This window comes from Cyanistes caeruleus, chromosome 9, assembly GCF_971803275.1.
Source record: "Cyanistes caeruleus chromosome 9, bCyaCae1.hap1.1, whole genome shotgun sequence".
NCBI classification, from domain to species: Eukaryota; Metazoa; Chordata; class Aves; order Passeriformes; family Paridae; genus Cyanistes; species Cyanistes caeruleus.
The window spans coordinates 11,380,254-11,397,438 of record NC_141709.1 but is presented as its reverse complement, the minus strand read 5'-3'; the positions used below and the strand labels follow the sequence as shown (position 1 = coordinate 11,397,438).

General features: G+C 39.3%; 2 long non-coding RNA genes across 2 annotated transcripts; both read right to left on the bottom strand.

Annotated features, from left to right (window-relative positions):
• Positions 1-933: 933 nt before the first annotated feature.
• Positions 934-6,090, bottom strand: LOC147651594 (uncharacterized). The gene is made up of 2 exons (XR_015273750.1): positions 5,790-6,090; positions 934-2,922 (listed from the first exon to the last, which is right to left on the bottom strand). It is a non-coding gene; the product is annotated as an uncharacterized LOC147651594 (long non-coding RNA).
• A 7,887-nt stretch (positions 6,091-13,977) lies between these two features.
• On the bottom strand, positions 13,978-16,767 carry LOC147651593 (uncharacterized). Its single transcript, XR_015273589.1, has 2 exons — positions 16,086-16,767; positions 13,978-14,806 (listed from the first exon to the last, which is right to left on the bottom strand). It is a non-coding gene; the product is annotated as an uncharacterized LOC147651593 (long non-coding RNA).
• Between the last annotated feature and the right edge of the window lie 418 nt (positions 16,768-17,185).

Sequence of the window (17,185 nt, the reverse complement as noted above, 5' to 3'; positions counted from 1 at the left end):
GTCCCTGGCAGGACAGGGGTGCGAGGGCCACCAGCGAAGAAGGAAGGAGAAGCAGCAGCAGCAGCTCCGTTTGGGTGATGGCGAATTCTTTTCTCTCTGCAGCAATAGCTCCCAGCAAAGTGTCCTTCTATGAAGCTGAAGAAGCCAGCAAAACTGTCCCTGCCCTCTCCTTTTCCTGCCCCCCTTCCCTTCCCTGGGCCCAGGCAAACTCTTTGTGTTTCCCAAGTACCAGCAGTCAGGTTTTCCCTGCAACTAATGGGTAAAAATTCCACAGGTGAGCCAGAACTAAAAGAAGGACACCTAACTCCCAACAAGCATGGTTAAAGGGAACTTTTCTGGGATTTGGTGCTAAAGTAAATTTTGTGTGGAGTTGTGTTTGCACAGACCAGGCTCCCCATGTGAGACAGCAAGCAGAGGCAGAGGAGCTTTGTAACCCTGGGGGTGTGGGCAATGAACCAACAAGACCAAAACACACGTTCTCAAGAACCTATGTTTAAATAATTTTTGGTTTGGCATGGCATAAGTTACAGCTCCAAACATACACAGATGAGAATGTGCCGGTACTGCTTGGGCAAACCTAAGTTCTTGTACAATTTGGTTGACAGAAGCCCATGTCACAGAAAAATTAAGATGTCTTTGTGCATTTTCTTATAAAATTTCTTATATGAGAGTTTTGCAAGAGGGCTGTTAGTTTGTTAAAGATAGATGGGCAACCCACCAACACTAAAATATTTCTGCCATAGTTCCCCAATTACTTGCTGTCTAAATATAGCAGTCAGAAAACATCAAGTTAGGACAGGAGAAGCTATGGAAATGGTCAGTCAGAGACACACACTGGAAGAGAAACTGTCAATTTCAACTACATAATGGGGTTTTTATCACCGCAAATTCCCATTTGAATCAAGTTATTTACACCAAGAACTGCCATTACTATTTTGACCAGATTCCAGTATTTATTTTTTGCTTACGAGTGTTTTGCCAAGTTCTTTAAACAAGAGTTATTAACCCTGAGGGAGAAGTTAAGTGTCTACTGAGGATACAGAAAGAGAATCAAGGATATCAAGTCAAATAAGTTTTGTCCATATATTTTGAAAATGTATCAGAGATTTGTCAGAAGACCAAGAAACTTAAAACTTACTTTTCTAGCACCCCAGTGGGCTCTGATGAAGACAAAAGCCATCTAGAAATTGAGAGAAGCCCATAACTGCTTTTCATCTTTGTTGTAAATGCATTTTCCTTGGTGAAAAGACACCATTTAATTTTTCATGTAAAGTCTATTTTTGGTTTTGCCTGTTTGTTTTGTATGTGTTTGCTCGTTGTATTTTGGTTTGATTTTTGAGTTTGGTGCTGTTTTGGTTTGGGGATTTTGTTTAATTACACACAACAGGCTTCAATTGCTTTCTAGACATTACTAAGCATGCTTGTTTTCTGTAAAAAGTTGTTCCTCATTCTCCATAATAAACACAGTCAGGTACTTCAAAACCAGAAAAACAATAAAGAAATCTAATTAAAATCTTTCATCAAGCATCATTGATATATTAGATGGTGTTTGCCAGATACCATCAGTTTTTTATTTCATTTTAAACAAATAACATATAAATCAAGGATTTGTGGTGAAATTCTTCATTTGAGAAGACAGACTCCAAGTTTACCCTAAATTCCCAGCAGTTTTGTATGTATCAATTTTTTTTTTTATAACTAATATATAACTAATAATTATATAACTCAACCAGTCTAGGCCATTAGGGAACCAGTTTAGGTTCCATTAGGGGAACTGGGGATGCAGACAGCTATGATCCAGTAAGCTGGGTGGCAACTAAATTCAGTCAGTCAGGACCAACTGCATGGGCTTTCAAAAACTATATAAAGCGAACTGCACTCAATAAATGTTGTCTGTTGCCACGTGAACTATGGAGTGCTGTGCCGCGTCTCTCTCTACTGTGACAAATAGTAATAGTAACCACTTTCTTTTTCACAGCTCTTCCAGAAGCATAATGATGCTTCCCTTAAAACAAAATTTGAGATTGTCTTTACATTTCTTTCCTTCTGCTGGCCTTAAGGCTGTCAATTTAGTCCAGTAAAGATGAAAAGGGAGAGAAAGTCTCCCTGTTTTTACTTCTCTGCTGTGAATATGAATAAGGTGAATAAACACCAATCTTGAACCAAACCATCTTTGAGATTCATTTTCCTGCAATTAAACATCATGAATCTGTGATACTGGCTTGTCTTGCAAATCAAATCTTACACAGGTGAAAGCTCTTCACCAGTCCAGGAGTACTCTTTATAATCTGATTAGCTACTCATTATTATATTTAAGATGCTGTTACACTTATTACTACAATAGAGCTTTCTGATTATAATACCCTATGCTCTTAACCATATATACAACCTTCTGATTAGAGATCCACCATTACATCAGCAAGAATTAATATCAGAAGAACGCAGGCTTTATTTTTTGTTATTAATACAAACTCTTGTGCTGCTAAACAAATCTATTTCCTAATCACATCATCTCTAATATGTTACCATTCTGAATAGACATTCTTACTCAACAGAGGCGGACATTTCAGAGAATGTAGAATTTAATATTATCCTATTGAAAGATCCTCATGGGGATGACAACCTCAGTATTTACATTTATTAATGTAGATACCCATTTTTCTTACAAGTGAAATCCTACAATGACACAACACAGAGAAACAAAAATGTGGTCATGTTGCTGTTGAAAGTCAAGAAGTCTGAGGTATGGATCTTCTTTTCAAAATCTCATCTGAGCTCAAATAGTCCCAATCAAGTGCTTTATATCCATGTGAGGTCACTTTTTATCACACAATAGTGCAGAACTCATGTCTAAGCAAGACATCATTAATTCCTTCTCCAGACAGACACCTCATTCAATAAAACATACTTCTTTAGTAAAACCTGTAAAAAAATGAAAAAAAAAGAAACAAAAACCAATAAACCCCACAACAAAACAGTTTCTCCATCAAAACTTGGTTTTCCTCAGAAGAAATAGAACTGAAATCCTTCCTGTATAAATTTCCCAGCTCTGTGGAATTTATTTAAAAGGTCAAATATTTTTTTTGAACCATGTGTGTTTACAATTTCTTTTTTGACTTACGTTTGCTGAATGAAACAAATACTTTATTACAACTTAAAAATGTAATTTCTAACTGTGTCACTATTGTTTCTACAATTCAGTTCACCTGATGCCTTTCCTAAAATGTTTGTTCCTGTTAAAGATAACAGCAAAATCCTGCATGACATCACTGGGACCGGGATCAGATTTGATACACTGCTCAAAACAGTGGAGGAAAGGATGGATTTAATAAGTCTGGTTGGGAAAAAAAAAAAAAAAAAGGAAAATCCAGTATATCCATAATAGAAACAATTTTCATGCAATAGAAGTATCATGCCTTATTCGTATTTAAATGTTTGAAATTCCTACTATTAAATATTATTTCTAAGTGTCAAACACTTCCAAAAACAGTTTCCAAAACTCAGAGTTTCAGCATGCAGGGAGTGTAAAGGTTTTTGCTAGTATGAAAAAAAATTAACTGCATGTGCCCATTCCATTAATATTACAAAGGCTCCAACTCAGATGTGTGTGAAAATTTTTCATTCCAAAACATAAGCAGTCTGTTTTCCCCACACTTACACTGCCCACTGGCTTTCTTAATGAACATCTAATAATTCATAGGCTCAGCAAACAGCAGTGGTTGGTGGTTTGTTGGGATCTCTGTGTGACAGTGTTAATTTCTGTCATCTTTAATAACTTTTTTGTTGTTACACAGAAGCATCCAGAGTGCTCAGGGTACAGTAACAAAACTGAAAGTGCTCCCTCTTGTGCTGGTTGCAGTTCAGTTTCCAAGTTTAAGCTGAGGTTTTCCATAACAGACACAAGCAAAGCACCTTTAGTCTATGTTCTCTCATTATATTCTTCTGAAAACTACAGGTCAGTATCTCAACCATCACTTAACTGCTTACTCAAACAGTGTTACTTTTAAACTCCACCTAACACAAGTATTCTTTGCAAGGAAAACCTAATGGTGTTTGCAATTAATTAAAAAGTCTTTGGGAGTTCTACATGCACATGGATTTCACTGTAGCATCAGTGCTACATTTATTGACTGATACCTTGATCACTGTCAGTAGGTAACTTTGATGGAGTTACTCATTCAAATCAGGATTTCATACTTAAATTCTATTTCTTCTATCCCAGGGAGGAATTGAAATATCCAGCCATTGCAAGCACTGAGCAATGAAATCTATAGTCCATTTTTCCCAATAAGAGAAGGTGTCTGTTGTCTAGATTAGTAATAAAATTACCTGCCTCCAATATCCAGATCAGCAATGGGGGACAATTCCAGCAACCTGCATCCTCCACACTTACAGCAATGTCTAAGTTTATGATTGACAGACAGCTGCAGGAAAAGTTATCAGCTCACAACTTCACTTGCCAAAAAATCCTAACATCTAATTATCAGCCTCCAGGGAGATTTCTCAACATACAGAAGTTTTTTTTCTAGCTGAAAAAAAACCTAGAACATACAACAAAGTGGGGGGGACTGTTATGGACACAAAAGCTCCAAAACTTAAAAAAATAAAACTAAAAAAATAAAATTCAATAAAAAGGTAAAATATAATTTTGAATTATTGAAATCCACACGCACAGGATGTCATAAGTGAATAATTTAATATAATAATCTATGAACATTTTATAATATAGAATCCTACTTCTATTAGTTTTATTTGAAGCAATAAAAACTAAAGCTGCCCTTCAAAGTACCCCAGCCATTCTCACACTAGATGAGTACTGTATATATACACCATCATATTGCTTATAAAAGTATTTAACCTAAAGGTCAGCTTGCATTCAGCTTTCATAGTGGTGTAAATGTGAAACTAAACTGCTCATTGTAGCAATATTTGTCTATATTTATAGTTGTACAATGCACTAGATCTGCTAAGGCTTTAATTTGTTTGATCATTTGAAGAAACTATGCACTAAGAAATTAATAAAAAACCTCTCCCACTGCTATAAAACACAAGACCTACACATAAAGCTCTTGTTTCACACCTGCAATTATCTTTCCTAAAAGCTTTTGAGTCAGCAAGACAGCAGTGCAACATGGGCCAGCAAATCAATGCAATTCCTCCCAAGTATTGTCATCTAAAATTATGAATTTATAAAAATATATTATGAATTTATAAAATTATAAAAATAATGAATTTAACTTTGTCAAGATTCAAAATTAGAGCAAACTAACACATAAAGATGCATTTATCAGCAAAAATATTCTCGCAGTCGCCAAGAGAGGCACAAGAATGGTGGTCCCTATTCACAAAGGGGTAAAAGAGGCAATTTTGTATTCCTGGCACTGATCTTTCCAGTATATAAACAATACTCCTGCTTCCAGCAATGGGCCAGACTTTCAGTTTTCACCTCCAAGGGTTTCTATGAGCACTGAAATTTCAAAAGCCAGATCAGGAATAAGGTTTAGAATCTTTGATGATTTGGTGTTACACAGGAGCAGACACACATACAAATAATCCTTGTGTTAGATGGAGTTTAAAAGTAACACATTTAGAATACCTACCCAATTTCCCTCTGACTACCATCTCTCATTTGTACATTCTACACTCTTGACATGAAGTCTAAAGCTCAGTTTTTTTCGTCTCTGCTTTGCTCTTGACCAATAATCAAATTTTTCATTAAAATGCTGATATTCTTCAGTTGCCACTTCATCTTGACAATATTCTGGAACATAATTGTAGCCACGACTTACCTCTACAGGTTGATAGGTTGTTTTGCACTGTTATCACTAGTGAATTAAATTTATTTTCTTATATAGTAAGAGAGCGAACACCTTAAGAAAGCCATTCTGCTTCACTTGCAACATTATGTATGTTCTATAATAATTCAGTGTAAAACATCCTACTAGTGAAACTGCAAGACACTGTAAGAGATGGTCTGAAATTTCCCTCATCTGCCTCACAACCATCCCAAGAACAGAGACTAAGACCCTGAAGACCCCAGGGGACTTTGTGCAGGGGTTCTGGCCTGGTTGAGGTGGATGCTTGCTAAGTGATTATTTGAAGGTGTGCTCGACCTACACCACAGCAGTGATTGTTTGCAGGTGTGCTTGTTGTGCCATGGTACACTGCCTTCGTTCCTGCTGGTGAGCAGGTACTGGTGAGGAGTGGCCTGTTCTGTACCTCATACCTGCTTCACAGAGCAGTGGGTCTTATCACAATGTGAATCTCCCCACCTCTTGTCCAACTGCCCCTTGCTTTGAAACAGACTATAAAAGTGACTTTCTAAGTTACTTTCTTCGAGAGAGATCTCCCCATGGAAGAAGACATCGGCGACTCCATCTCGTCTGTTGGTAGCTACAACACCCCCTTTTTTCTCTCTTTACTTTGCCTCTTTATCCCTTCTTTCTCTTCCCCCTCTTCCCCTCCTCCCCCCGCCTCTTTCTCTCCCTCTCATCTATCGCATAACCCATGTTGTTAGCACTAAAATAAAGATGTATTGTTGCTGTGATTTAAACTGAAATCCCTTGGTGTCCTTTTTGCACACTGAGGTCAAACAAACTTCTCACGACTCCCACTTTTGCTAGCAGATCGTGACATAAATCAACATATAATTTCAATATCATAACTCCTTTAAGGACTAACATGAATTTAATGTCCAATCTTGCATAACTCCCCCATTTATATGGTCTACAGATGTCACAGAGCTATAAGAGTAAAGATAACCATGTCCTCATTAGATTTAAATTACCCTGTTTTACTTCTCCCACTAAGAAGCAGTTCCTATTATTAGTTCTTATTCAAAGTCATTGGTCATGCAAAGTTTTGTTTGCTCACAAGATCAGATACTTGTGACCAGAACTCAGGGTTCCTACTCAGTAGTAATCCTACCAGAGGATAATCCAGGACACCTGAAGGCAGGCAAGAACTACTCAGTAGATCTCCTACTTTCACATGCAATAAAATAATATTTATATGTTGCATTTATTATGGTATAGCAATTCAGAGCTCTCATTAAGTTCATACCTACTATCTTTACAGCCATTGTATGTAATAGATACCATACGCACACAAAAACATCAATCTTAAACAAGACTTACAAATAAAATTATTTTCAATACCAAACACATCTGAAAGGTTGCCTATATGGACATATATAAAAAGTTACCCTCAAAAAAGAGCTATTATTTAATAGCACAACAACACCTTTTTATATTTTTTGGCTGAAGTTTGTGTCTACAACATCCAAGCATCAAACTGTCTGTAAGACTCCAATTGAGTATATACCAAAAAAATATATCCCTGCTACACATCAGATGAGTGAGTGATGAACATTTGTCCTCATAAGGTTTTGCCTGTATCACTACAAACTTTCATAATCACAGACTCCCAAAGGTCCCTTTTCATAGACTAAATCCATCTGGTCCACTCTTCAGAGAATGCTATGAAACAGAGGGAGCAGCTGTCCAAACAGCCCATCTCCGAGTCTCAATGTCATGATGGTTCTTGCAGCTAAAATGACAGAGGCCTGCCCCCCCAGCCTACACTTGAGAGGAGCTGTGAGAGGCTTATGCCAGTCTTTATGCCATCATCACAAGCTAAATTTCTAAACCTGAAAATTTTTTGTTTAAACGTCCAATTGGAAAAAACCCACACAGTGATGTGTGCACAAAATAATCACTAAGTGACAACTGACACTCCAGCACACTGCCCTGAGTACTCCAGCTGTGATTGCAATCTCATGTAGTTATTCACTCTGGGCTGTAAATGAGGGATAAATACGCATTCAATTTTTAGTCAGCACTTAACATAGCCAGGATCTGCACCATGCCTTAGCACTGATCTTAGCAGGAGCAGATAAAGACCTCCCAGGAACCCTTTCAAGTTTTTCAGAGATGACATTCCCCTGAAGAGCATCCCTTAAACGTCTCTAACATGAGCCACATTCCAGCTGCATGCACCACTCCAAATGTGAGATTCATTCACAGCAGTGATTGCTCATCCAAACTAAGTAACTATACTGCACTTCAGTAGGCCACTGCAATTTTTCAGCTCCTTAAAAATTTAAATTCTGACTCACTCAAGATGATGGTTATAGGTCTTACTCTAATAATGGCAGAAGTATTAACAATCTGTTTCAAAGAGACAGGTAAGTTTTATTTTATTTCTCAACATTTTATAGCTAAGATCATGAATTTTCAGCAGTGGGACTGCATTGTGTGTTAATTCTTCTAATGCACAGATGTGACTGTCACCTTTGACATTTCTAGCATTGATACATACTTTTAAAATTATCTTTCAATAGTAAGAAAAAAAAGAAAATTAAAAAATACTTTGAAATATTATGAACTCGAATTATAAAAGAATCAGAATAATTAATAACTCTTAAATAAAACCATAGAAATGCAGATAACTGGGATAGAAATACTGCCTTCCTACTCAGCTTACTCCAGTTTTGCAGGAAGAATTAATGTTTTCTTGTAAAATCTAAGGTGAACAATTCACTAGGTCTGTTCAGGTGTCAGACTGAACTGATAAAGCTTCATGAGCTTTCAGGCAAAGCTTTAACTCCTTGTTTACTACAACATTGCAGTTAAACTTCTAACATAACTATAAAACAGGTTTGTTTATTTGTTTTCCTGTGTCAGTATAACATTAAATTCATGGGCCCACTTCTTGTATACCAAAGGAAGAAGCATGACAGGAAACTATCAAGTGCTAACATGTAACACTAAATGTTACTACAGAAACCTTTAATATTTTTAAGTGTACTTTGCCTTGATGTTCCAACACACATGAACAAGTAGACTCCATTTCATTTTCATCCAACAAAGATACTTTTGACTTCCTAAATTCTACCAAAATGCCTCCATAACGAAAAAACCCTGATACTAGAATAAGTTTTCTACATTTATAGGTGCATATATAAACTGGTGCATCGGTTTAATTCTTGCTTTTTTCTGGATGGTAGAATATGGAAAGAACACTGACATCAGCTGTGTACATCTATGTCCAAATCCAGTTTATGTGCATTTATGAAGTTTAAATGCTGAAACATGAACATCTGAAAGTTCCCTATGAAGATACTGATGGCTGCACAACCACACTAGCCAGATAAGTGTGGTCATGGCTGCTTGCTTTTTTTTTTTTTTTCTTTTATTTTTGGAAGGGATTTTTAGTTGGGTGGCGTGTTTCCAAGGAGTTGTTTTTGTTCATTCTTCACAATGCACATCTTTGCCCTGACATTTTTTTCTATAAATGCAGAGCAGCTATATTTTTAGTAGCACATAAAGTTATTATTGCTTTATTTCAATTAAAGTGTGCATATGTTTGCTTTGGCAAATTGAAGTGGATAAAAATGCATCCCATCTTTTGAAATTAAGCAGCAGAGCATCAATGAAAAATCCATCAACACTTAACTAGTAAGTACTCCCAGTTCTGCCAGAAGCAGATATTAAGCACAATAAAAGTGCCACAACTCACTATATCCATACTAGATTTTCTTTATAAACATTATTTCCAACATGCAGAGCTATGACCCAATTAATTGCACGCAATTAAACATAATCCCAAATACAGTGTGGCTGTTGACTACAACTACTAAGAGCCCTCAGGGGATGAAAAAGTTTAAAAAGAGCCTTAATTTGTTCAGACAATGCAAACTTTATGCCAATGAAAATATCATTAGAAGTGGGTGTTCTAATCAATAGGCAGAATGGTGATAATGCACACTGAAGGATTTCCTCTAGAACTCCCCATTTGTAGGTTTTGTAGGGATTGCACAAAGGGATGTTTCCATTACTGCAGCACTTACAAACAGCCAAGGCCTTTCCTACTTCTTACACTTTCTTACACACAGTGAGGAGCTGGGGATGCACAACAAACTGGAAGGGGACACCAAGGAATATTCCACACCACACAGCATCATGCCCAGCATGAAAAGCTGTGAAAGAAGGAACAGGGATGTTCAGAGGGTGTTTTTCTTCCCAAGTCACTGTTGTAAGTAGAACTCTGCTTCCCTGGGTGTGATGGTTTGGCATTTAAAAAAAAAAAAAAAAGGTAAGAAACACCCACAGAAGTAAGGGCTTTGAGAGAGGCTGCTGGGAATTTCTTCTCTGCTTGAGATCAAGCTGGCCAGTTCTCAGAACTGACATCATTTTGGACCATTGAAAAGTGAGATTACCTTTGTGAATACCATCTTTTAAACCTTATCCCGGGAGCTTCTGGCTTTCTTTGTTTCTGGCCTTGGAAGGTAACAGAACTCTGGTGTAGCTGCCCCCTGCCCACCCCCGCAGCCTGTATGGCCTGGGGGGAGGTTCAGCCAGAGCCCAGTGGTTCCCGGGTGGGGGATGGAGGCTGCGGGGTTTAGCCCCAGGCCAGGCCAGGCTGTGCTGCAGTGCCTGCTTCTCCTGGGAAGACCTCCAGGTCCCGTACCAGCAGGGTGGCCAAAGCTCTTCCCAGGGGCCTCCAGACGGCTGTTGACACTTGCCGCCCCCCCTCCAGCCCCCTCACCCCCATGGCCTGCACAGACGGCTCCAGGCTGAAAACAGCCGAAAACCATCTGCTCTCTTCCAGCGGCTGCCAAGCTGAAATCTGACATCATGAATATCTGCCACAGTTTGAGCCAAGATTTAACCTTTTCACTACCCAGATGAGACCTGCAGATTTAAACCCTTCTCCAGAGAGAGGAAAGTGAGTGATCAACATGTAAAGAGACAACATGAAACATGAAGGTCAGTAAGAGAAAAGAAGTCAAGCCTCAGATGGAAGGAGAATGAGGAGATGCTTTAGTAAGCTGAAATATTCTTTTGGTAGAGCCATGGAGATGGACAATAATGTTCTGAATAACTCCTTTAATTCATGAAAAGAGTATTAGGAGAGAATTAATTATTCAAACTCTGAATCTGAGCAAAGGTATCCATTGATGAAGCTGAGCAGATGGTGGAGTAGCTGTGATCCCATGAGATGCTGGAACAGAAAGAGAGAAGTTGATGAAGACCCTTGGCCCCCAGGGAGAAAATGGAGAAAACCTCTGTTCCCAGAGATGATCACAAAGACAGATGAAGAGAACCTTTGCCTTTGAGTAACACATCCTCAAAATAACACCCCTTGAGTTCATGGCCCATGAACAGACCTCAGATTGGTGTGAAAATAGGAGGAGGGCATGATAGCAGAGTTTTTTCCGGGCAGCTGCCATCATGAGAATGAAAAACTGTTTTCTTGTGGAGAACTCTCCATGGAATGGCAAGAGAGAACTCCTTGCTCTGTAAAGACTGATGAAAAGACTATTGCATAGTTGGGACTGCTTTAACCACCAGGTTTTGTCTCTATGTTGTCAGTTGGGCAAAGAAAAAAGTGGGGTGGAGAGAAAAGGTTTCTGGAGGTTTTATTCTGGTTTCTTATTGTAGTTCTATTAATAAACTTTCTTTATTCCTTTTAAGTTTTATGCCTGTTTCTCCCTTCTCCTAATCCATATTTTACAGCAAGAGATGAATAAGTTTTCTGGTGATTTTTAACTAGTGCTTTAAAACCACCAGACTGGGGATGGCTGAACCCCTGTCTGCTCAGGGGAGGTGGTGAATGGATTCCTGATTTTCTTTGCTTGTGGGCACAGCTTCTGTTTTATCTACTAAACTGTTTTTACGTACACCTGCAACTTGTCTTGCTTTTCCGGTTCCCTCCCCCATCCTATAGGAGTTTAGGGTGGGGCTGGGGGTGGTGCAGGAGTGAGAGGCTGTGTGGGAGTTAGTTGCCAGCTGGAGTGGAACCACAGCAGCCCTTAAAAATTTCACAATAGCCATTAGTCAGACAGACTGTGACAGGAAGAAAGCAATTTAACTTCTCTCTGGCAGACCAGAGTGAATTTCTACAAACTGTTCTTACAAATAACACTTACAGATGTCTCAGCTGGCAACCCAATGGACAAGATACCTTGGAAAGGTTCACCTACATAATTATCCTGGAATTTTAAACTAGACCTGCATGCAGAAGCTGGTTTTACAATCACTTAAATAAACATCAGTGAAAAAACATGAAGCTTTAAAAAAGGCAATAAAGACAAATATCATTTGTCTGCCAGTATGAACTGAACACAATTATTAAGACTTCAGCTGAGCTGAATGTAAAAAAAATTATTGTGTATTTAAGAAATTTTAACTCTTCTGCAGATCAGGAAAGAAAGTCCACATAATGTATTTCTCAGTAGTGCACTCATTCCACAGAAAGGAAATCACAAATGGTAGTAACTTTAATCAGGCATTCAATTTCCTGAAGTCTTCAAAAAACACAAAACAGTTGCAGTATGTTTTTGTCCCTAGTAGCCTGTTCCATTTCCCGCCTGCTTTGTTGGTTTAATCGAAGTTATATCCCCCACCTTTAGCTGTCCATCTTCCCTAAGTGCTATCCCTTGTTACAGAACGTTCTCTGTTCCTTCCCTTTTTTAGTTGTCAATCCCACCTTATCCCAGCCCCCTGCCTTGGAAATCCCCCGGAAATCCCCCAATATTCAAAGCCTCATTGGTTTGTTTGATCTGTTCCCCTCCCCTTGTGCTCCCCATTGATTTGTATATTGTTAATCCCACCCTGTGATCCTCCCCTGTGTTTTCCCTATTGGTTAAAGATTGTACCTTCCCCCTGAGACCTCCCCCATATAAAAGTTCCTGCATACCCAGTTTGTTTGTCTTTCATCCCTGGACCCTTAAATGAAGTAAGCCCCTTTTGGATACCAAACTGAAGAGCTCTCCCTCATTCTTGCTCCTGCTCTCAATAGCCTGTGCTGTGAAGCTTAAGCCCTACGGCTGTGTCCTGGACTGTGTTGCTTTCTGGGATCAGCCCACTTTTGGCCAAGAGCCAGGAGCTGGATGGGGAAAATCCGGCACTGCGTCATACAACCATTTCAGCTTAGAAATTAAGCACTAGAAAACAGAACAAAACTAATAAGAGCCTGACACCTGCAGTGACTATTTATGCAGGCATAAGCAGGAACAGTCCAGATAATGAATATTCTAATATAGACACAGTATCGAAAATCACAATTTATTCACACCTTCCCAACAGGATAAGTAAAAGAAGTGACAAGCACTGGCAAAGCTGAATTATGATTTAGACTAATGTTGGAGGTAGGCATAAAAGTTAACAGATTCTTTAATAGCATTTTGTACACTACTGTCCTGGGGTGATTGTGATGTGAAATTGTATCCCCATTCATCCACCTAACCCAGACACAGGTTTTGTATTCTTAAAATTTCATCTAAGAGTAAAAGTGAGTGGAGAAGAAGCACCAAGTCTGTTATCAGAGACTGTACTTGCTCCCCCCGCATCCTGGGACAGGGTTTTGACTACAGCACAGACAGACAACAAGGGACAGATCACCCTGGCTTTCCAGCTAGCCGGAGCAGAGAGGTCTTCCTGGACTGTTTTCTTTCCCTTTTCCTTGGAACAGATCAAACCTGCTCTGGACTGGGGACTCGGGGGAGCACCGGGAGCTTGCACCCGTGGACTACCAGGAGCCCAGCCTGGGCAGCGGCATTTTCCAGTGCCAGAGGGATTGATAACAGAGTGAACACCCACAGGAAAGAGTCATCTGAATTTGTCATCTCTTCAGAGCGGGCGAGAGGTTTTGTAATTTGATATTGTTCATTCTTGTGCTGGGTAGTGCTTTGCTTGTTAAATAAACAGGTTTTTTCCACTCCTCTCAGAGAAATCTCTTCCCAAACTGGTTTTGGGGTGGGAGAAAGGGTTCACATGGGTTTGCTTCCCGGGGGGGGGCATTGGAGGTTTTCTCCCAAATTTGCCCTAAACCAGGATAACTATGACTGGAATAAAAGAATCATAATGCAAGCAAGAATAAAACCCCTAACTTTCTTGAGATAGGAAAGCAAAATAACTTCTGCCTTTGATTGGTTTTGCTTCTTAGGAAAAAAAAAAACAAAAACAGAAGTTCTTGTATTTATCTGTTTTATTTGTTTTAAGAAAGTTTAAGGCACTGATCAGTGTTCTTTAACAAGATACTGTACTGCCCACAAATGAACATACTGAAGCAGATGGACAAAACAATTATTCAGAGGGAAAAAAATCTAGCAACAAATAAGGCCTAAAGGAAAATTTAAGGTGACAGAGAGATACATATAGGTAGTCATGCTATTTTCTCATCTGTCTCATGATTCTCTGAATTAAATGAGATTAAAAAAAAAAATTCCTACCAATTCCAAGCACAAATATTTATCATAGTTTTCCAGCTACAGAAACACAAAGCTTAATACAAGGCAGGTACAGATAGTGAAAACACTACTTTGGTTTAAGAAAATAATTAGTGTAATTCAGCAGAACTCATTATTAATCTCTCAAGTCAGAATTAAACATTGATATAATTTACAGATTTTGCTAGTATATAGTCCAGGTACAATCAGTCTTAAATGCCTTAATTTCCACATGTGCATGTATCTTGTATGTACTAGAAAAGCACAGATAATTCCTGGTAAATAAGTACAATTCAGTTTCATGGTTTAAAGTATTTTAAATAATACAGACAAAACAAAACAAAAGGCAGCACAAAATCATCCATGACATTTGCTTTCTGCTTGCATTAAGTGGTCAAGTGGAACCAAATTCACTTTACAGTATCAACAATTGTTTTGCAACTTACACTTTGAAAGCATTGTATTTATAAAATAGAAGGTGGGGATCAAATGCTTCTCATCAGAGGTATCCTTTAAGCTTCATTGTGAATAATTAGAAAAATGCTTTCTCAGGACCTTGAATTTCCCCACTTCCTGCAAGTTAAAGAAACATTTTTATTAACTAGAAAATATCTTTTCTCCTGTCATATTTAAAATGCAGGTATGCTTATATTTTCATATATCAATATTGCATGTATCTGAGTGTGGTGGGGTGGAGGATTCTCCCAAAAGGGAAAATAATGACCTCTGGAAAAATGTTGGAGTCATTAGTATACCAAATATGACACATATCAATGGTAGCAAATGTTAAAGCCCAAAGTCTGGGAGATTCAGCTGAGCTGAGACCCTTCTTCTGTCTCAATGAAGTCTGCATATAAATGCAAATAATATGTCTGAAAACTTGAGGCATGTTTGAAATTTTGGAAGTTAGCAAGGTGCAGAACACAAAGTAAGACACATGAACACACCACTTAGGTCAACAGAATTTTGATATCCACTTTTAAAAAGTTACAAACCCAAAATGAAAAATAGGAAATGCTATTTTTTCCTAAAATGTCCACTAGCAACAAGATTGATTTACAGAGCCACATTATTTCTCTCAGCTTAGACAGCATCCAGGTGAAAGCAGTAAAGGCTGTCTAGGAGTCAATGGCTTTACTGCTTTAATTCTGACTGGAAATTCCAGCCTTACGATCCCAACATCTACAGGAGCCATTTTGAGGGGGGAAGGAGGTGTTTTGGTGATATGCTATTTTAATTTGTCTTTCAAAACAAGTAGCAACACAAATCCAATTCTCAACATCAACTGGATAAAGAGAAGGTTAAAAAACCCTACATTTGATTAAAAAAGATACTAAGTTATAATCACTCATACAATGTCTGTCTATGAAATATATTCATAAGGAATATATTGACAAAAAGCAACTGTTTTTCCAAGAATAAACACAAGCAAATTCCAAGGAGGACGCCTTTTTCACCCCCCAGCCCCCTCATAGGGAGCTCCCTACACCCTCAGCTTCACATGCTGAGGAAATACTCATGAGACACCATCCATACCAAGATTTCCACTTGCCCATTCTTATTTTGAAAGAGAGTAAACAAAACACACACTATTTCAACACAATTTCACTATTATGTACAAATTTGGGAATTCAGGTTTTTCTTTGTAAGTGTGTCACAGGTAAAGGCAGTGCTAGATTACCTTAGCCATGAGGTTTGGCAGAATCCTCTCACCTGCTGCGTGCCCCTGAGGGCTTGAACCCCTCCAGGTGCACCATGCTTGAAAAACTTTGTAAACTGTAAAACTTACAAAACTTTAAAAAAAATCTCCATCACACCCAGAAAACAAGATGGAAATTTACACCTTGCTTACCCCCAGGAGCATCAACGCTGGCAGCCACCTGAGGCTCCGCACAGGTGACCCTGCCTGGGCCAGCGGATAGAGAAGGAGGAGGAGCCCACCGGTCCGCCTGGTCCTGCTGGGGCTGGACACGGGCAGGGCATCGGGAGAGAGAGCAGAGCACCGGGAAGGTGCCTCTGAGCACCTTCACGTCTTTCAGTTCCAACAATACATCTCTAATTCCCTGCTGCCACAAGAGATACTCCACAGAATCAGAGTTCATCTCTCCCACATGGTATGGGAGCCTACGGCTCCTCACAGGTGTTTACAGGCCTGTAGTGGCCACTGATGAGCTGAGTCACTTCAGCTGTGCCCACACCTGCTCAATGACACTGCAGGAGTGCCAATCCCCAAACCTGTCTGACCTCAGACTCCCCTAGAAACAAAACAGTAGACCCATCTACTGTTGCAGTATGCATTTTTTTTATGGTTCATAGTTCAATGTTAATGGTTTTTTCCAGTGTTCCCCTATGTTCTCCAAGCTGGTATATCCCTAAGATGTATCCTCCCCTATGCTGCCCATCAATGTAACCCAACCCTTTATTCCCAAACCTTCCCTGCCTGTCACTGTAACCCTGCCCTTTGGTACCACTCCTTTGGAAATCCCCTAACCCTCGAGGCCCCCACTGGCCCATGTGACCTGTCGTCTTTTCCCCCTCATCCTCATTGGCCCATGTATTGTAAACCCCGCCTTGTGCTCCTCCCCTGTTTATCCTTGATAGGTTAAAATTTTTACCACCCCTGGAAACCTCCCTGTATAAAAACCCATGCACAGAGGTGCTCAGGGCTCTTTGTCCCTGATCCCTTCAGCTTCAATAAACTCAGTGTGCTGGAGCCCACACAGAGAGCCTCCTCCTTACTTTTTTGCCATACCCCTGACACTTGTTCCCATAGAGCAAGTGACTCTAAAGGTTCAGCCTCTGGAGTTGCTTCTCCAAGGCTGTTCCCCACACCTGGCACAGGGATGCCAGTGTGCACAAAGAGATAGCCAGGGCTCCGGTGACCATATAAAGCTATGACAAATGTTTCCATCTTTTAAATAACATCTTAGATAAAGCTGTCACTATAACAGT